Genomic DNA, 19375 nt, shown 5'->3' on the forward strand with positions numbered 1-19375 from the left:
TTCCAGCGTACACTCAAAACCACGGTGACTTTGAGATTTATCAATATGGACGTTGGTGTACGGCACGCTCAAATCCTACGCCAGCTCAGGAGGTGGTGTACATGTACGCACGTTTTGAGTTAGTGCGGAAATGCGCATAAAAACAATTCCTAACACCACAATACGCACTGACAGACTAAAAGATATGATATATTATGACCCACAGTAAAAAAACAACAACAACAACATAGTAATTATAAACTTCAGTGTTTATTTTTGTGCAACATGGACTTCAATTTTTAATTTGTGTGACTTTACCAAAGTATTTGATTTGTAAGCATATGTATTCCTTCAGTTGCGAGCCTGTGCGCTTCACCTGACGTTTCAGGGTTATCCCCGGCAGGCGCGCACGGACTGGGTTTGGTAATGAAAGGCTTTCAATGACCAAAAAATAATTCAGACTGACAAAATAATAAAAAATACATTCTTCTTCTTTTAAATAATAATAATAATAACGACATAATAAGTGGTAATAATAATAATAATACATAACAATAAGGAATAATAATAATAAGTATGGTAATAATAAGAACAATATTACAAATTGTCATGCAATTATTAATGTGAATGAATGGTACTCCACATCACATCATCATCACTATTGTGCACCTACATGTGACGTGATTCGAAATTGAATGCTAATTCAAAAGACGTGCTGTAAAATAATGCATTGTGATAGGTCATTTCGGCTCCACGTCAGAGAAGTTTCTCTTCTTTGCCGTCTTCCGTGTGTCCATGGCGTAAAATGAGGGCATGGGGGAAGCGGAGACTTGAATATATAGGGGCGTGCTATTCTGATGACGATCGTTTTCAGCCGCGGGATTTATCAAGGGCAGGTATTGCATACACCTGGATTTCAAAGGTACGCACAGCTTCATAAATCAGGCGGTGAGAGCAGTGTAAGCATAATCTAACGCCAAATACGTCCGTTTCTACGCAAGAATGATAAATGAGGGCCAATATGTGTAGCACTAAATCCGGTAAACCGTTACACATTGCATTGTTTTAAAATATACATTCATGAAAAATAAGATAAAATAAATTTTATATATATATATATATAGTTAAGACATTTAAATGTATAGCACAGCTGTTTAATGAGGCAGCAACATATGATAGAGAGGACATAACAGAACAAAAAAGGCTATTAATAATCTTTCATTGCGCAATAAGTAGCCTATAATGATATGATTATGAAAGACTCTCCAATACAGTGCGGCATTTTATTTTTCATTTTATGTGGATTCCTCTGCGTCTGCGCCATCATTACAGCTTTATCTACAGATCAAGTATAATAATATTAACATTGAATCATCTTGGAGAGAGTTTTATCGTTGACCTGTCGTAACCGAACGCGACGCGCTGTTTGAGCGCTGGAGAATGACTGACAGTGAAAAGTTTACGTGAACTTGAATTTAATGACTTAAATATTAATTTCTATCTCACATTATACTATAGTATGGCTTCATATATTATTTTTGTGAACGGCCCTAAGATGTTTTATCATTGGGGATGTTGTTTTGCTAAATTTATCGCAAATTTGGCATTTACATTTTTTTTGTCGAATCTCACGTCACGTAGCGCCAGACTTGACCTTGGAGGCATTCTTCGTCGCGTGAGTGTGATTGATTTTTGTCGATTGATTTCATAAATCAGATTTATTACTTGTCCTAAATTACAACGAGTAAGATCAAACCCCGCCAAGCAACCGATTCTAAAGATTTCATTGGGTCAGTCATTGCACTGATTGCCTACACAATGCTGAAATAATCATCCTACCCGGCCTAAACCATACTGTGTCACGACTAGGGGTGGGAGAAAAAATCGATCCATCGATGCATCGCGATTCTCTCTCCAACGATTCTGAATCGATTCTGAGAATTCCAGAATCGATTCTGAGCTTAGTTTTTAACCAGATGTGCGATGACGTTTGGTTTAGAAACACCCGTATTCTGCTTGCTTCCAATTCCTCACACACATACACCACTCGAACCTTCCGTAAAATAATCTTTCATAAAGTTCGGATAGGTTGAAGCGAATTACAAGGACATTCACAGGCTTCATTGCACAGGATACGCTGTGAGAGACGCGCGCTTTCTTTGATGTTACACTTGAAGTGTGCTGTCTCGCCCGTCGGTATTTTCCTTACAAATGCTCTACGAAGTCATCATTTATGTGGTTTGGAATGCAGTGGACTTATATATTTAAAATATGAACCTCACTAACAGAAGGCTGGTTTCAATTTCAAATGCTAACGCGCGCATTGTTTGTGAGACTGCTCGCGCATGCGGCTGTGCGACTCCGTGTAGTGGTTTAATGTACTTGTGCAAAATTAACGTAAACACAGCCAGTTATATCTTAGGGGATTAAACAGACAGGACACACCGCATTACTTCTTTTATTTCAAAAGAGATGCGTGCGGGAATGCAGCTTAATAGATCTCCCGCAGTCTATGATGTCATAGTAAAAAACAACAGTAAAGATGAAGAAAAATCACTCACAGTTATTGAATGGAAAACGTTCAGATAATCTATAGGCTACTGAAAGCACTTTTTGTTTGTTGTTTTTTATATTTTTCTATGCTCCTCTTTATTATTTGTTATATTAGTTTAACATTCTTAACATACAACTGTTTTAATAAAAACAAATTAATTTGTAATTATTTTTTAAAAAAGTACTTAATTACTTATGTAAACTAATGAATTAATAATTTGGAAGGTAGATAAAGAATCGTTCTGGAATCGGATCGTGACTCCCAGAATCGGAATCGGATCGGATCGTGAGGTGACCAAAGATTCCCACCCCTAGTCACGACTGGATCCATTTATTTAGTCTGAACTTTATTTATTTACAGGTGACGTGATTGTGTTGACAAATGAAATCGGTTACAGGCCGCGGTAAAATCTTAAAGGAGGAGTCGATTCTTCCCTTCTTTTTGGAATCGATTCCCAGCCCTTCATAAGAGGCGGATAGATACATTATTTAAGGTTATTTCTATTCATTACAATATTGATATATGAACTGTTGTTGTCGAGTAAGCCCAGTTGCGAGCATGTGCATTCCTTAATGTCTTTTGTGATTGTTTTTGTGTTATTGATGTTTTATCCATGTCATAGTGGGAAATAACAGTATTGACTTTCAGTGTAGCAGTTTTATAGGCTTTTATATCCTGACTCAAATAATGTGTTTCTAACAGCAAACACTCAGAATAAAGTGAGATGATCTGCTGATGATCCTGAATGGCTTGTTGAGTGAGTGTTGATAGTCTAAAGCTCATCAATATTAACAGATCTGCTGAAAACACTCTTTATTTCATGACAATAGTTCCTGTTTTCACCTAATTTATTATGCTGATGCAGTGGCGTAGCCTCATTTACATGTCCGGCCCCTCAGATTTCTGATTGCTTAAAAAAAAAAAAACTTTAGGAGGCAAAATATTTTTTTTTAGTGATTATGTGAATTACACTGCGCAAACCAAAGTAATAGGCCTACTACCCACCGGATGAAGAAGGGTTTCCTCTCAGTCTCCACAGTACATAAAATATTCATTTTATTTTATTTTATTTTTCGTGTTCGCATTTATAAGGAAAAAACAATGTTACGGACTATGTTTATGACGTGAGCGCTCTGAAAGCAGCACTAAAAGATGCTTTAAAACTTTCACAGGGACATCAAACAGAAAGCACAAAACCTTTCTTTAACCTGAATTTCTTTTTGTATTAATTGTATCTTAATTTTAATCAATGTTTCATCCACCAATTGCCTGGATTTAATAAATAAGAAGTAAATTCTTTACGCGCCGGCGCGTGAACTGGAGCTCGTCTCATAAATGAAGCGAAACTCAGCGTATAAGATAGCCTACTTGCCTCACATGTCTACTTTTAAACAGAACAATTCAAAACAAAAGAAAACAGACTACAGACTGCTCTCTGCTTATGCAATCCTTATGAAATGTGCATTTCTCTCTGGCGCATTCACTACTGAAGATCGCAAGTCACTCAGCATCGTCAACTTCATCTTAGCCGACAAAGAAAACACTTTTTTATTAATAAACAATTCAAATATCACCTTGCTATATTTTACATATTCATAATCATTACTTTTGCCAGTTCTTTGTGACAGCTTTTAGGTGCTTTATTGGCAGCGCCAACCTTAGGCTACATGTTACATGAGTCGCCACCACATCACCGCACCCACCAGAATAGGTATATAAAAATCTGGCTATATATACAGTATATACAAACACGTCCAAAAAAGTTGGGACACTGTACAAATTGTGAATAAAAACAGAATGCAATGATGTGGAAGTTTCAAATTTCAATATTTTATTTAGAATACAACATAGATAACATATCAAATGTTTAAACTGAGAAAATGCATAATTTTAAGGGAAAAATAAGTTGATTTTAAATTTCATGGCATCAACACATCTCAAAAAAGGCCATTTTTACCACTGTGTGGCATCCCCTCTTCTTTTTATAACAGTCTGCAAACGTCTGGGGACTGAGGAGACAAGTTGCTCAAGTTTAAGAATAGGAATGTTGTTCCATACTTGTCTAATACAGGCTTCTAGTTGCTCAACTGTCTTAGGTCTTCTTTGTTGCATCTTCCTCTTTATGATGCGCCAAATGTTTTCTATGGGTGAAAGATCTGGACTGCAGGCTGGCCATTTCAGTACCCGGATCCTTCTTCTACGCAGCCATGATGTTGTAATTGATGCAGTATGTGCTTTGGCATTGTCTGGTTGGAAAATGCAAGGTCTTCCCTGAAAGAGATGACGTCTGGATGGGAGCATATGTTGTTCTAGAACTTGGATATACCTTTCAGCATTGATGGTGCCTTTCCAGATGCGTAAGCTGCCCATGCCATACCATCAGAATGCACGCTTCGGAACTGAGCGCTTATAACAACTTGGGTTGTCCTTGTCCTCTTTAGTCCGGATGACATGGCGTCCCAGTTTTCCAAAAAGAACTTCAAATTTTGATTCTTCTGACCACAGAACAGTTTTCCACTTTGCCACAGTCCATTTTAAATTAGCCTTGGCCCAGAGAAAACTCCTGCGCTTCTGGTTCCCGTTTAGATATGGCTTCTTTTTTGACCTATAGAGTTTTAGCCGGCAACGGCGAATGGCACGGTGGATTGTGTTCACTGACAATGTTTTCTGGAAGTATTCTTGAGCCCATGTTGTGATTTCCATTACAGTAGCATTCCTGTATGTGATGCAATGCCGTCTAAAGGCCCGAAGATCACGGGCATTCAGTATGGTTTTCCGGCCTTGACCCTTACGCACAGAGATTGTTCCAGATTCTCTGAATCTTTGGATGATATTATGCACTGTAGATGATGATCTTCTTCAAACTCTTTGCAATTTTTCTCTTAGAAACTCCTTTCTGATATTGCTCCACTATTTTTCCGCCCAGAATTGGGGGAATTGGTGAACCTCTGCCCATCTTGACTTCTGAGAGACACTGCCACTCTGAGAGGCTCTTTTTATACCAAATCATGTTGCCAATTGACCTAATAAGTTGCAAATTGGTCCTCCAGCTGTTCCTTATATGTACATTTAACTTTTCTGGCCTCTTAGGCCCTGTCCACACGGACACGGGTATTTTTATAACCGTGATTTTTTTTACGCGGTTCGGCCGTTCGTCTACTCAAAAACGCACTGAAACCTAACATTTGTGCAACATGACATCATGACTTTGCGTAAACATACACGCCACTTTCAATTCAAGTGGCGTGTTATCTATACGCATTTTGAAATATCCGCGTGTATGTCCACGCCGAAATCTTTTGCGTGTATGTCTACGCCATTAAATGTCCGAGTGATTCCGCGTGTATGTCTACGCCGTTAAATGTCCGAGCGAAACGAAGCAAAATCTATATCTACATCTGTGGAGCGATATTTCTTTTCCTAGGATGGTAGGAGAAGACTCATAAATGGTATTAACCCCAGTGACGGGTAGGTTTAAGGACGGGGTTGGGGTAGGTCATATATTTATATATGCATAATACAGTAATATAACGTTAAGTCAAAGGCGTTGATAAACACGCTGAAAAGCGATTATGCATGTTGATAGCACGCCAAAAATGGAAATACGAATTGGCGTGTCATACATAAGCCATTTCATGAGATCAGTCTGCATTTGTGTGAGGATTTTCAGAAACGCCGGTTACAGTGTTGTCGTGTAGACAGTGAAACCGGGGTTTTTGCCTTGCAACGTCAGAGTGTGCGCCGTTAACCGCTGTGTTTGACGTCAGATTTGCGCTTCTGATTGGCCAACGTGGCTTTACGGTTAATGTTTATATCGCCGCCTGCTGGCGTGGCATGCTCTTGACAGCGCTTGATAGCGTATTTTTGCATTTTCATGTAGACGGAGACCAACATGTGTGGACGGGATTTTTTTTAAAACGCTGTAGGAAAAACTCCGGTTATAAAAATACCCGTGTCCGTGTGGACAAGGCCTTATTGCTACCTGTCCCAACTTTTTTGGATTTTGTAGCTCTCATGAAATCCAAAAGGAGCCAATATTTGGCATGGCATTTCAAAATGTCTCACTTTCAACATTTGATATGTCATATTCTATTGTGAATAAAATATAAGTTTATGAGATTTCTAAATTATTCCATTCCTTTTTTACTCACAATTTGTACAGTGTCCCAACTTTTTTGGAATCGGGTTTGTATATATATATATATATATATATATATATATATATATATATATATATATATATATACACTCACCGGCCACTTTATTAGGTACACCTGTCCAACTGCTCGTTAACACTTAATTTCTAAGCAGCCAATCACATGGCGGCAACTCAGTGCATTTAGGCATGTAGACATGGTCAAGACAATCTCCTGCAGTTCAAACCGAGCATCAGTATGGGGAAGAAAGTTGATTTGAGTGACTTTGAACGTGGCATGATTGTTGGTGCCAGAAGGGCTGGTCTGAGTATTTCAGAAACTGCTAATCTACTGGGATTTTCACGCACAACCATCTCTAGGGTTTACAGAGAATGGTCCGAAAAAGAAAAAAACATCCAGTGAGCGGCAGTTCTGTGGGCGGAAATGCCTTGTTGATGCCAGAGGTCAGGGGAGAATGGCCAGACTGGTTCGAGCTGATAGAAGGGCAACAGTGACTGAAATAACCACTCGTTACAACCGAGGTATGCAGCAAAGCATTTGTGAAGCCACAACACGCACAACCTTGAGGCGGATGGGCTACAACAGCAGAAGACTCCACCGGGTACCACTCATCTCCACTACAAATAGGAAAAAGAGGCTACAATTTGCAAGAGCTCACCAAAATTGAACAGTTGAAGACTGGAAAAATGTTGCCTGGTCTGATGAGTCTCGATTTCTGTTGAGACATTCAGATGTTAGAGTCAGAATTTGGCGTAAACAGAATGAGAACATGGAACCATCATGCCTTGTTACCACTGTGCAGGCTGGTGGTGGTGGTGTAATGGTGTGGGGGATGTTTTCTTGGCACACTTTAGGCCCCTTAGTGCCAATTGGGCATCGTTTAAATGCCACGGCCTACCTGAGCATTGTTTCTGACCATGTCCATCCCTTTATGGCCACCATGTACCCATCCTCTGATGGCTACTTCCACCATGTCACAAAGCTCTAATCATTTCAAATTGGTTTCTTGAACATGACAATGAGTTCACTGTACTAAAATGGCCTCCACAGTCACCAGATCTCAACCCAATAGAGCATCTTTGGGATGTGGTGGAACGGGAGATTCGCATCATGGATGTGCAGCCGACAAATCTGCGGCAACTGTGTGATGCCATCATGTCAATATGGACCAAAGTCCCTGAGGAATGCTTCCAGCACCTTGTTGAATCTATGCCACGAAGAATTGAGGCAGTTCTGAAGGCAAAAGGGGGTCCAACCCGTTACTAGCATGGGGTACCTAATAAAGTGGCCGGTGAGTGTATATGTTGCCCCCTCAATTAAAGACGGGACCCCCCAAAAAATAAAATTCTGGCTACGCCCCTGTGCTGATGTCTTCAGATCTCCTGTAAATTGTCACTTAAAGCTCATTTCATTGGTGTCAACAGACTGAGGGGATTTGTTGGCTACTATATGTATGTTTATTTCTGTTTATTTTAACTGTTTTTCTTACCATTATTTATATTTTGAAGAATTTAAATTATTTATATTCTTTTCTATATTTCTAGATACCTGCATTTTAATGAAGAATAATGTTAGGATTAGCAATAAAGATAATTAATGAATTGGCATCAGTTACTGTGAATGACATAAATGCTTAGAAGTGTAATTTATTATAAAAACAAACTCAGTAATTTTTATTTTTAGTTTGGCAGATCAGCAGCTCCGAATTCATCATCAGTGAAGCTCCTCCCACTGCAATTACATCATCAGTGAAGCTCCTCCCACTGCAATCACATCATCAGTGAAGCCCCTCCCACTGTAATTCTCCAATAAATGCTGTAAATTCCCATCAGCTACAAGTGAAGAAGAGCATCACAGCATCAGGAAGAGCTGAAATCTGCCAAGACTGAGTTTATTAAAGAGGACAGTGAGAACATGAGTGATCCAGAACCCTGCAGAATGAAACACACTGAAGATCCTGAAGAACAAAGAGGTTGGTGTTTATTCCTCATTCATTCATGATGCTGGAGAACATTCATGTTAGAAACATTCAAGCACTTCATCACATTTAGATAAACAGTTAAACTATGAAATGGTACAGAATGTTCTGGGGTTTTTAAAAAAAAATGGTCAGTAAAGGAAGGTTTCATATTGTCAACATCAGGTCAAACTAAATCTAAATATTCTAACTGTTTTATTTTACATTTATTTGATATATGGTTTACAATTTCTAACATTTTTACCAGAATTTTGACCTAAATTTTGCGCATATCTTTACAAACATAATAATTATTCCAAAATGTAAAAATGTGCAATCTACTCTGCTTTACTGCAAACATTTGTGTTCTTTCCTGCAGTGAAACTTGACTCACATGCATGTGAAGTCAAAGGAAGAAGTTCAGTGTGAACGGCCCTTAATTAAAACGATTTAGTAGTTTTTAACATAATTAAATATCAATCTAAAAGTTGGTGTTAAAATATGGCAGTATTGTGTATTTTAATGTTCATATCATGTTAGATAATTGTGTCATTGATCATCAGACATATTTAATAGTTCTCACTACAGAAACATGGGATTTGTGCCTATTATGTTTTTTTTTAATAACTGGAAGATCAGTGTACCTCATTCATGGAAAGTTTCAGGGACGTATAATTAATTTATAACAAAACAAAAAATATTGTATTTTATAGCAGTTGTCTGTTACATCTGGGATAATTGTAATCTCCATTCACTCCATATTTCTCTCTTTGAATTATTTTGATTATTTAGAAAATTTTAAAATGAGAGTTTTTCTTTCATGTCAGACTCGATGGAAGTGAAGGAGGAGAGAGAAGAACTGATTGAAGTGGAGGAGGAACATCATGAAGTGGAGGAGGAGAGTGAAGAACTGAGTGAAGTGAAGGAGGAGAGAGAAGAACTGAGTGAAGTGAAGGAGGAGAGAGAAGAACTGAGTGAAGTGAAGGAGGAGAGAGAAGAACTGAATGAAGTGAAGGAGGAGAGAGAAGAACTGAGTGAAGTGAAGGAGGAGAGAGAAGAACTGAGTGAAGTGAAGGAGAAGAGAGAAGATTTGAGTGAAGTGAAGGAGGAAAGAGAAGAACTGAGTGAAGTGAAGGAGGAGAGAGAAGAACTGAGTGAAGTGAAGGAGGAGAGAGAAGAACTGAGTGAAGTGAAGGAGGAGGGAGAAGAACTGAGTGAAGTGAAGGAGGAGAGAGAAGAACTGAGTGAAGTGAAGGAGGAGAGAGGAGAACTGAGTGAAGTGAAGGAGGAGAGAGAAGAACTGAGTGAAGTGGAGGGGGAACATCATGTCCAACCTGGAGAAAAACCCTTGAGTCGCTCAAAGACTAAACAGATTTTAAAGAAAAGAAGAGCCAAGGAATCTACAACTTGCACTCAGTGTGGAACCAGTTTAACAACCAAACGACGTCTTGAGATTCACATGAGAGTTCATACAGGAGAGAAGCCACATGTATGCAATCAATGCGGGAATAGTTACAGGCAATCTTCATCCCTTAAAGAACACATGATGATCCACACCGGAGAGAAGCCGTTCAAATGTGATCAGTGTGGAAAAACATTTCTTAGGACATCAGACCTGAAGACACACCTGAGAGTTCATACGAAGGAGAAGCCGTATTCATGTTCTGTGTGTGGAAAGAGTTTTTCACTGCTGCCTTATTTACATAGACATGAGAAAGCTCACACTGTTGTGAGAGAGTACATGTGCTTTGAGTGTAAGAAGACTTTTACTAAAGCAAGCAATTTAGAACAGCACCAGAGAATTCACACTGGAGAAAAACCTTACAAGTGTTCACACTGTGACAAGAGATTCAGTCGCTCACAACATCTGAAAAGACATGAGAGGATCCACACTGGAGAAAAACCTCACAAGTGTTCACACTGTGACAAGAGATTCAGTCTTTCATCATCTCTGAAAAGACATGAGAGGATCCACACTGGAGAAAAACCTTACAAGTGTTCACACTGTGACAAGAGATTCAGTCGCTCATCATCTCTGCAAACACATCAGAGGATCCACACTGGAGAAAAACCTTACAAGTGTTCACACTGTGACAAGAGATTCAGACAGTCAACAGAGCGAAAAACACATGAGAGGATCCACAGCAGAGAGAAGCCGCACACGTGTGATCAGTGTGGAAAGAGTTTCTCTTTTAAAAGTCACCTGAAGCTACACATGAAGATCCATGCAGTGGAGAAACCACATCACCACAGTCTGAGATCACGGTAAGTAGTTCATCTTTATGTGCTAAGAAACAAAAGCTGCTTTTCCACCTTCGGAAAAGGTTCCAGTTGTGTTTCCACTTGAGCCTGGTACGGCACGGCACAATTACAAACCGTTCTCGGCCCTGAACTCTCAGCACACTTGGCTAAACGTGTACAAAGTTCAATAATGACCACAACATGTTCCAAGAACATGGTTCCTGTTCTCACCATGCACCATTCATTTTCAACTGTGTTTTGTCCATATGAATGTTTTTCTATGGAAGCAGCTTCAACTCGAGCTTAGATAAACCACCCAGTGGGACTAGTAATGCTTGGATGATAAGTCTGGTAGCAAGATACCTAAATTATGCTGGTGGAGCTGGGGAGGAACGCCAGAGGGCAATTCCATGCAAAGGTCATCCTTACCATGAAAAAATAAAGTTTTTACCAAAAGAACGAAACCCTTTTTAAGTTGTCCATTAAGGTCTGTAATATACTTTATTAATGTGTTTTAATGACAATCCACCAGATATGAGGTGAGCAACAATGCTTAAATTATATTTTTAACCAGCCATATTTCATGCTTTCAAAAGAGGTATCAAAGACCCCCCTTTTAAACTTTATTTTAACATTTTGCAGAAAGATGGAGGCATGCCTGATAAATATATACTCATTTTGTCATAACAGCACTGCCTGTTGAATTTATAAGGGCTATAATAAAGAGGTCTCGACACATCAGTCATGTCAATAACGTTTTAAAGGTTTAGTTTATTTAATATAACAATTATAAATGCAAATAACTTGAATCTTTATATACAAAGCTAAATTATGTTTATGCTTATTAGGATCGACAATTAATCTCACTACTTTTCTCTGAGCAACCATAATAATTCTTTATGGATGTGACCGTTACGGACGCTTTATCTTAAATCATATGCATATGACTGTTGTGATCTGTTTCAGGTCAGAATGATTTTGGCCACTTCATTAAGTTTTGTTTTGTAGAAAAACTTTCTTTAAAGTGAATTTATTTTTGAATAAATTGTATCTTAATTTTAAATCAAAGTTTCTTGAACCAATTGCCTGGATTTAATAAATATAAAGCAAATATAGCAGACAATATAATCATGGAGGCGCCGGCGCGATCACTTGCATTGCTTGTGAACTGGAGCGCATCTCATAAATGAACAGAAACTCAACGTATGCCTCTCACAGAAATATAGCCTATCTATAGAAAGATTAAAATGTCTACTTTTAAACTAAACAATTCAAAACGAAAAGAAATAGGCTACTCTTTGATTGTGTAATCCGTATGAAATGTGCTTTTTCCACCACCATGTCCCTTTAGAGGCTCGGTACGATCAAGGATAACAAAAACAATATAATAATAATATTGCGTGTCAATTACACTGAAAAAAATAAATCTGAGTGATTGTAAATGTTATGTAATTAAAATGTGTGATATTAACAATAAAATGTTAAGTTTGTATCTTTACATAATATATCTGGTTTTGAATTCATCTGCATTTGTTCAAAACACAAGACACACACAACAAACAATACCTTGTTTAATTTCCTGCAAAAAAGTACTCTCCTTCCTGTTTTGTTGGTTTGGAAACTCCTTGCATTCCAAATGAAGAAGTACACGCGGACTGAACTTAAGGTAAGAATAAAGTTAGCAAAGTAGGCTAACAGTTAATGTTACTTGGGTTTGTACATTCTTTACAGTTTTCAAATTGTTGTACAAAAATTAGGCTTTAAATGTAATTTGAAGATTGCGTTGTTGTAAGTGGATTTTCTAATTACCATGTGTATGGCTATATGTTGCTTTACGTGTAGGCTAACATTAATTGAAACTTTGCAAGTGGCAATAAAATAGTTTATTCTAGTGTAATTTAAAGCTAACGTTAGAATCCAGCAATAAGGCATGTAACGTTAGTGTAAGCACGTGGATTTTTAGAGCAGCCATGAATAATGTAGGGTAACATCGTTAGTTTTTTTCCAACCTGGGCCCTATTTTATTCTTTAAAAAAGTCTTTGTGTTTAAGTGACTGATGGGAACAACAATCTTTGAAATCGGTCCAGTATTAGGCTTAGACCGCTTCAGTCTACAGGGGCGAAAAAATTAACGTTAGGCCTCCTATAACGTACGTTATATGGGCAATTGTGTACTTTTAATTTACATCCACAAAACCTGCTCTTATTTTTTTGTCAAGTAGTGCAAATAATCATTATAATATCATAACAATAATTTATTTGTGTTCACATAGATGCAATTGACAGCGTCCTAGGACTCTACGTCCAAACGTGCGCGCATTTTTAGAAATATCGATTTAGTTTGAAAACTAAATCGATATTTCCACAAAATGCGCGCACGTTTGGACTAGACTAGGTCCTACACCAATCCATTTCCCACTGAATTATGCAAGCTGAAACAGCGCCCAGAGTGCGCTCTCTGTTTTTCTTCATGGTTTGCGTTAGTTTTTACGGTCAATGGTTAGAGCGCTAATTAGAGGTTTACAGCTGTCAATCATCTTACGTGACCAAAGTCCCGTCTTCTGCATGACGCGGTTCCCTGCACACTTTCCCATCTGAGCTCCGAGGGAAAACAAACCCAAAGTAACATTTCAACTGAAACTGAAGACAATTTGCTGTCTGATCAGCAGGTCAACTACCTGCAGTGTTTGTGGAGAGAATAAAATGTGAAACTATTTTTAATTAGGCTATAATTGTAGTTAAATTATTTGCTATGTTTTTGGTTTCTTGCATTGGTCAGTTACTAACCATAACACTGCACCCTTATCAGGTCCTTACCAGGTGATTCTTCTGACAAGTAGGCTACACTGGATAAGGGTATGTAACTTTCAATAAATTGATTTATTGTAGTGAGGAAACTGGGGGTAAAGTTATGATAACTCAGTTAGCTCATGGGCCAGACAAAAAGATGTTACTTTTTGTAACAGAGTCAGAAGTCAGGAGATACAAATGTCAGGAGATACATTTTTCTTGCAAATTTATAGTGCATGTTATGTTAAGTGAAGCCAAGAAAGACTGTCTTTATTTTATTTTTTATAAAAACATGTATTTTTTCAGGAAATAGTTTTTAAGTTCAACTTAAAATGTCAGGAGATACATTGTTGACGTTACTGTTAAAAGGGGGTGTTTTCGGCAGCTGCTAAATGTAACTAATAAAGTAGCTTGTAATCTAACTTAGTTACTTTAAAAATCAAGTAATCTGTAAAGTAACTAAGAAACAAAGTAACTGTGGCAACACTGCTCATGACTCTCTCCACATAAATATTTTTCAATTCACACAACTTTGTTATTGTTTATAAATGTAGGCAAATCCATGTGAAAAAAAGACATTGGCTTAAATCAAAACGCAGCTCAACTTCCACAGCAACCCACGTATTCACACCCAAATCCCGACAACACACATTCTTTGAGTGCCGTTCGGGCACAAATTGTATATAAGTATATAGATCAAAACTACCACAGCAACCACGTAATCCCACCCAGATTTCTGTTCAGAGCAAAGAGCTATATGCATTCTTCACATTAGCAAACAAAAAGTAGGTTAAATTCTCTCTGGTATATTTCACAGGTTTGTGATGACGACTATTCTGCAGCCATCCAAGAGGCCATCACTTCATTTGTACACAACATCTTTGTGGTCAGCAAAGCCAGGGATGGAGGTCTCGAGAAGCAAACGGGAATAGCCATCGAGGGAGCAGAGGTCCTTTTTGGTATTACCAGTGTAGCACATGCTTGCACCTACCTTATGGGCCTTATTTATGCCTTGGAACTAAGCTATCCAAAGAAACTGAAATATAGACTTTGCAGAAGATCTTCCTGACGCTGGAGGACAGGAACCAAAAAATGTTCCCCAAAGTTCATGCTCTCAAGATCAGCTTACTGGCCTAAAAACCATAAAGATATTGTTGAAGGTAGAGGGTTTAAGTTAGTTCCCTCATGTAAAGTTTTAGAGTTCAATTTCTCAGGTTTGTTCAATGCACTTTCTCAAGTCACACTAATACTATTTCATATAGGGACCATGTTTGTGAGTCTGTTAATGTTTAAGGTTTAGTTGAAGGAAAGATGACAGTTAAGAGCAGAATCACATTAGGAGACAATGAAGAAAGAAAGGTTAAAAACACAGAAAGTTCATGTAGAAAAACAGAGTTGGTCTTAGGAGGGCGATAAACAATAGCAAGAATCGTAGGAATTGACCCAGTAATTTGCAATGTAGTAGATTCAAATGAGGTGTATTCAGGCATGGGTATTTCTGAGTCTTTCCATTTATCATTATGTAATATTGCTAAGCCCCCACCACGGCCCGATGCCCGGGGTTTGCAGATGTAAACATAGCCCGGGGGAGTAGAATGGTTGAGTTGAGAGAAGTCATTACTTTGTTGCCACGTCTCAGTCAGACAAAGAAAGTCAAACTTACGATCCGAGAGCAGATCATACACAACAGAACCTTTGTTTGACCGAGATCGAATATTCCGTAATCCAAAAGTAAGATCATTCTTACCGGCTTTTGTGTCAGCTAATCTGGGTAGCTTTGCTAACACACTGTGGTCTGTGGCCCGTGGATATTTCTTTGAGGGACGAGGGTTGGAAGACCAGAGAGATGGTATTGATCTTGAAGTATCAGATACGTAACCTCGTCGGGACCCCCGATGTATGTATTTGCGTCGTGGGTGATAAGCAATGTCCCGATGAAAGTGTAGAACAGGATGTGGCTCGCAGAGGCGAAAGCGCATCTTATAACTCCATCTGGTTTGTTCTCTTATACAGTGATGCCTTTCGGCTTGCGGAGTGCTCCAGCCACCTTTCAGAGACTGATGAATCGGTTGGTCTCAGGTCTGGAAGTGTGTGCCGTGTATTTGGACGACGTGGTCGTCGACTCAGACTCCTGGGAGGAGCATGTCCGGAGAGTGCAAGCCCTGTTGGTGTGGGCCAGACTGGTGTGGGCCAGGTTGACTATCAATTTGGCAAAGTGTGAGTTTGCCAAAGCTACAGTCACATACCTAGGCAAGGTTGTTGGTCAGGGATTTGTTTGTCCCGTGGAAGCCAAGGTAAAGGCTGTGAAGCAGTTCCCACAGCCCTCCACAAAGAAAGAACTGATGTGCTTCCTGAGAATGGCGGGGTACTACCGTGCTTTCTGTAAAAACTTTTCGGTAGTAGTGTCCCCACTGACCAATCTGTCGAAGGCCAAGGCTGAATTTATCTGGTCCACCCAATGTCAAGAGGCATTTGATGCAGTTAAGGCTCTTCTGTGTTTGGCACCCGTGTTGGCAGCACCAAATTTTGGGAAACCTTTCAAATTGCAGGTAGACGCCAGTCAAATTGGTGCTGGGGCTGTGCTTTTCCAGGAAAAAGATGACAATGTTGAGTACCTAGTCAGTTTCTTCATCCGGAGATTTAATAAGTATCAGCAAAACTATTCTGTAATTGAAAAGGAGGCTTTAGGACTTATTTGGGCTCTACAGCACTTCGAAGTCTACGTTGGTTCCGGTTTGACCCCTTTAACTGTGTTTACTGACCACAACCCACAAATTTTTCTGAAGTCCCTGCAAAATCCCAACCAGCGCCTGATGCGTTGGGCTTTGTTCTTGCAACCATTCAACCTTGAGGGCGGCAGTGGCTCAGTGGTTCATGTAGGTTGTCTACAAACCGGAAGGTTGGTGGTTCAATCCCCGGTTCCACCTGACCAAGTGTCGAGGTGTCCATGAGCAAGACACCTAACCCCAGCTGCTCCCGACGAGCTGGATGGCGCCTTGTATGGCTGACACCGCCGTCGGTGTATGACTGGGTTAATGTGAGGTAAAGCGCTTTGGTGAATTTGATGTGAGGTAAAGCGCAAATTGTAAAGCGCTTTGGTGGCCATTGGGTCTGTGAAAGCGCTATATAAATGGAGCCAGCCTGTGACAATTGTCATAGAATAATGTTAATGCTCATTTATAATAAACAAAAAAACACTTCTGAGTTGTTATTCCAGTAAATACTGTAATAAGGCATGAATTTTGAACTTTGAGTCAATCAATCAGTCCTGCTGTTACTGTTATTGAAACATATGGATGAGGACCAATGTATATCACAACTATGAAGAGCACTTTGCAGAAGCGCTTCTCCAACATTGAACAAAACCCGCTTTACTGCATCGTAACGGTACTCGATCCAAGGTAAAAATAGTTTTTAAATCATTTTAATTATATTAAATAAGTTTACATTTTTAATTAAGTTTATATATCATTATTATATACTATTAAGTTTCTATATTAAATAATTTCAGCATAATGATTAAAAAAAAATTAATTCTAAAATGCAAGAGATTTATTTTTCTTACTGCATAAAATGAATGCTTATTTTGTCATTGTCTTTTTTTTTATTATTATTATTATTATTTTTTTTTTGGTGTAAAGATCGATTCTTCTCCAACACAGACACAGGGCAGGTCAAAGAAATGCAAAAAACATCTGTTGGAGAGACAGGAGCTGAGGAGCACAGAGAACCAGCTGCACTCAAAAAAATAGCACATTGGTTGAACATGATTTAATCGTGGACAGTGGTTCCACGTGATTACACCACATTATCTTATCTTAACAACAATAGATGATGTTCAACCAGCTTGAAATATTTGTGTTCATTTAACATGAACAGATGACATTCACTAAACATGATTTAAATACTTTTTTTTTACTTGAATTAATGTTTTTTATTGAACTTCAATTAATCATGTTATCTTAAATTTAATCCTTGATGTTAAGCCGATATGTTTACATCACTTCCAATGAATCCCATTTAGTCAAGTTACTACTATGTTATAAATTAATGAATATCACCCGTTTTCCCCATAATTCAATGATGACTACAGAGGCAGCAAATATGTAATAAATTATTTTTACTAGGGAACAGCTTAAGCACACTTTCAAAAACATTTCAAACACTTATAACACATTAAGCCAGAATTTGACAATTTATATAAAACACAAATGTGTACAGAAATGTTTTCCTTTACAATGCAAAATGAAACAAACAGGTTTACATTCCTACATGTACAACAACCCATAATAAAAAAATAGCAAAGTGTGTTTGCTTTAAATGCATTTCACAAAAAGAAAGTAACCTGCAACTCCAAAGAAAAAAATTATATTATGTTTGGGTTATGTTTGTTCATCAGGCCTCCACTGAAGTGCAAAACTTTATCAAAGGCTTGTGTCCATCAAGCTGTCTGTAAATGTATTCTAATTCCAAAATGTGCCTGGATAATTTTTGTAAAGGAAACTAAAGGAAAACTATTTAAAAACTATTTAAAATACATTGTCATTCAAACGTCTTTCCTTGAAGAACAGTCAGAAGCCATTTGAACCGTCATTGAAAAAAAGTGTTTAAAAGGGCAAGTTTGACAAAAAAAAAAATTTAAAATAGTCACCATTAACTAACCCATGAGTCATTGAAACCCTTGGTTTTCCTTGACCTTCTTTGGGTGAGTTAAGGACAAATGTAATTTTTAAGGAAACAATTCCTCTTCACATATGCCTTGATGTACAAAAAAAACAAAAAAACAACAATAAAGGCATTAAAAATGTGTGAACATGAAACATGAACATGTTGTGACTGTTTGACAAAAAACAGTTTCAAGGTAAAGATCAGGGTGTTCATCAGTCCTTTAATGAGGTGTAAAAAGCTTGGGCTTGAGGGCTTGAACTTTGGTGGAGAGTTTGTGTCCATCAAGCTCCAGGAACACTTTTTGCAGGAGTTCAAAGGTGTATCGAGACTCCTTCGGATAACTAAGATTTAGGATATAAATAAGCCCAATCAGCAATGCAACACCATTAGCTACATTACCAAGCCCTTCTAGTGCTGCAACTCCTTCAAGAACTACTCCAACATCCGCAGGTTCATCACCAACTTCACATCCTTCACATCTGATGACAAAAACGGCCATCACCATTTCTTTGAGTGCAGCTTCAGTGTTGGAAAAATCTACATCTTATAAACAGCAACAAAGTACATTAATTCTAATGTACTATAAAATGTATTGTTATACACAAAATATTGTCAGACACAATAAATACCATGTACTCCTTGATGAGATTGTCAGGATCCTCATTTAGGTACACAAACAGGGCTTTGAGGACACACTCCCTCTTATGCAGGCACACTAGGGAAAATAAAGAAAATTAGCAATATGTAGCAATCAACTAATACATTTTCAAGTCACACAAATCATAAGTGAGAAACAAATGATTAATTTATCTAGAAAAACAATTTTCGCAGTTATCATACCTGTGTAAGTGGCACAAGAAGTTTCCTTATCCTTTGTCCCTGAGCTCCACCTCTCTTGGCAAAGGCAAAGAAGACTTGGAGTGTGTTCATCCAGCTTTGAGAAGAATTTTGAAATTAAGGCAACAGTTGTTACCCGTGCGAATTCAGCACAAACCTAAAACACAAAGAGAAAAACACCAAAACTTTAAT

At 38.3% G+C, this 19375-nt stretch overlaps 1 protein-coding gene across 4 annotated transcripts in view; it reads left to right on the plus strand.

The window, feature by feature from the left end:
* The window catches only part of LOC130102555 (gastrula zinc finger protein XlCGF57.1-like), a 192232-nt gene that overhangs the window by 89212 nt on the left and 83645 nt on the right, over window positions 1-19375 (plus strand). The window contains exon 1 of one of the 4 annotated variants that reach the window (XM_056268509.1): window positions 10774-10912. The exons of the other annotated variants lie outside the window; for them this stretch is intronic. The gene's annotated coding sequence lies outside the window, so the exon portion shown is untranslated. Of the gene's footprint in view, window positions 1-10773; window positions 10913-19375 lie in introns of those variants that run through there. 4 annotated transcript variants of the gene reach the window in all.

This window comes from Rhinichthys klamathensis, unplaced genomic scaffold (genome assembly GCF_029890125.1).
Source record: "Rhinichthys klamathensis goyatoka isolate OS25496 unplaced genomic scaffold, OSU_Roscu_1.1 h1tg000274l_1, whole genome shotgun sequence".
Classification (NCBI taxonomy): domain Eukaryota; kingdom Metazoa; phylum Chordata; class Actinopteri; order Cypriniformes; family Leuciscidae; genus Rhinichthys; species Rhinichthys klamathensis.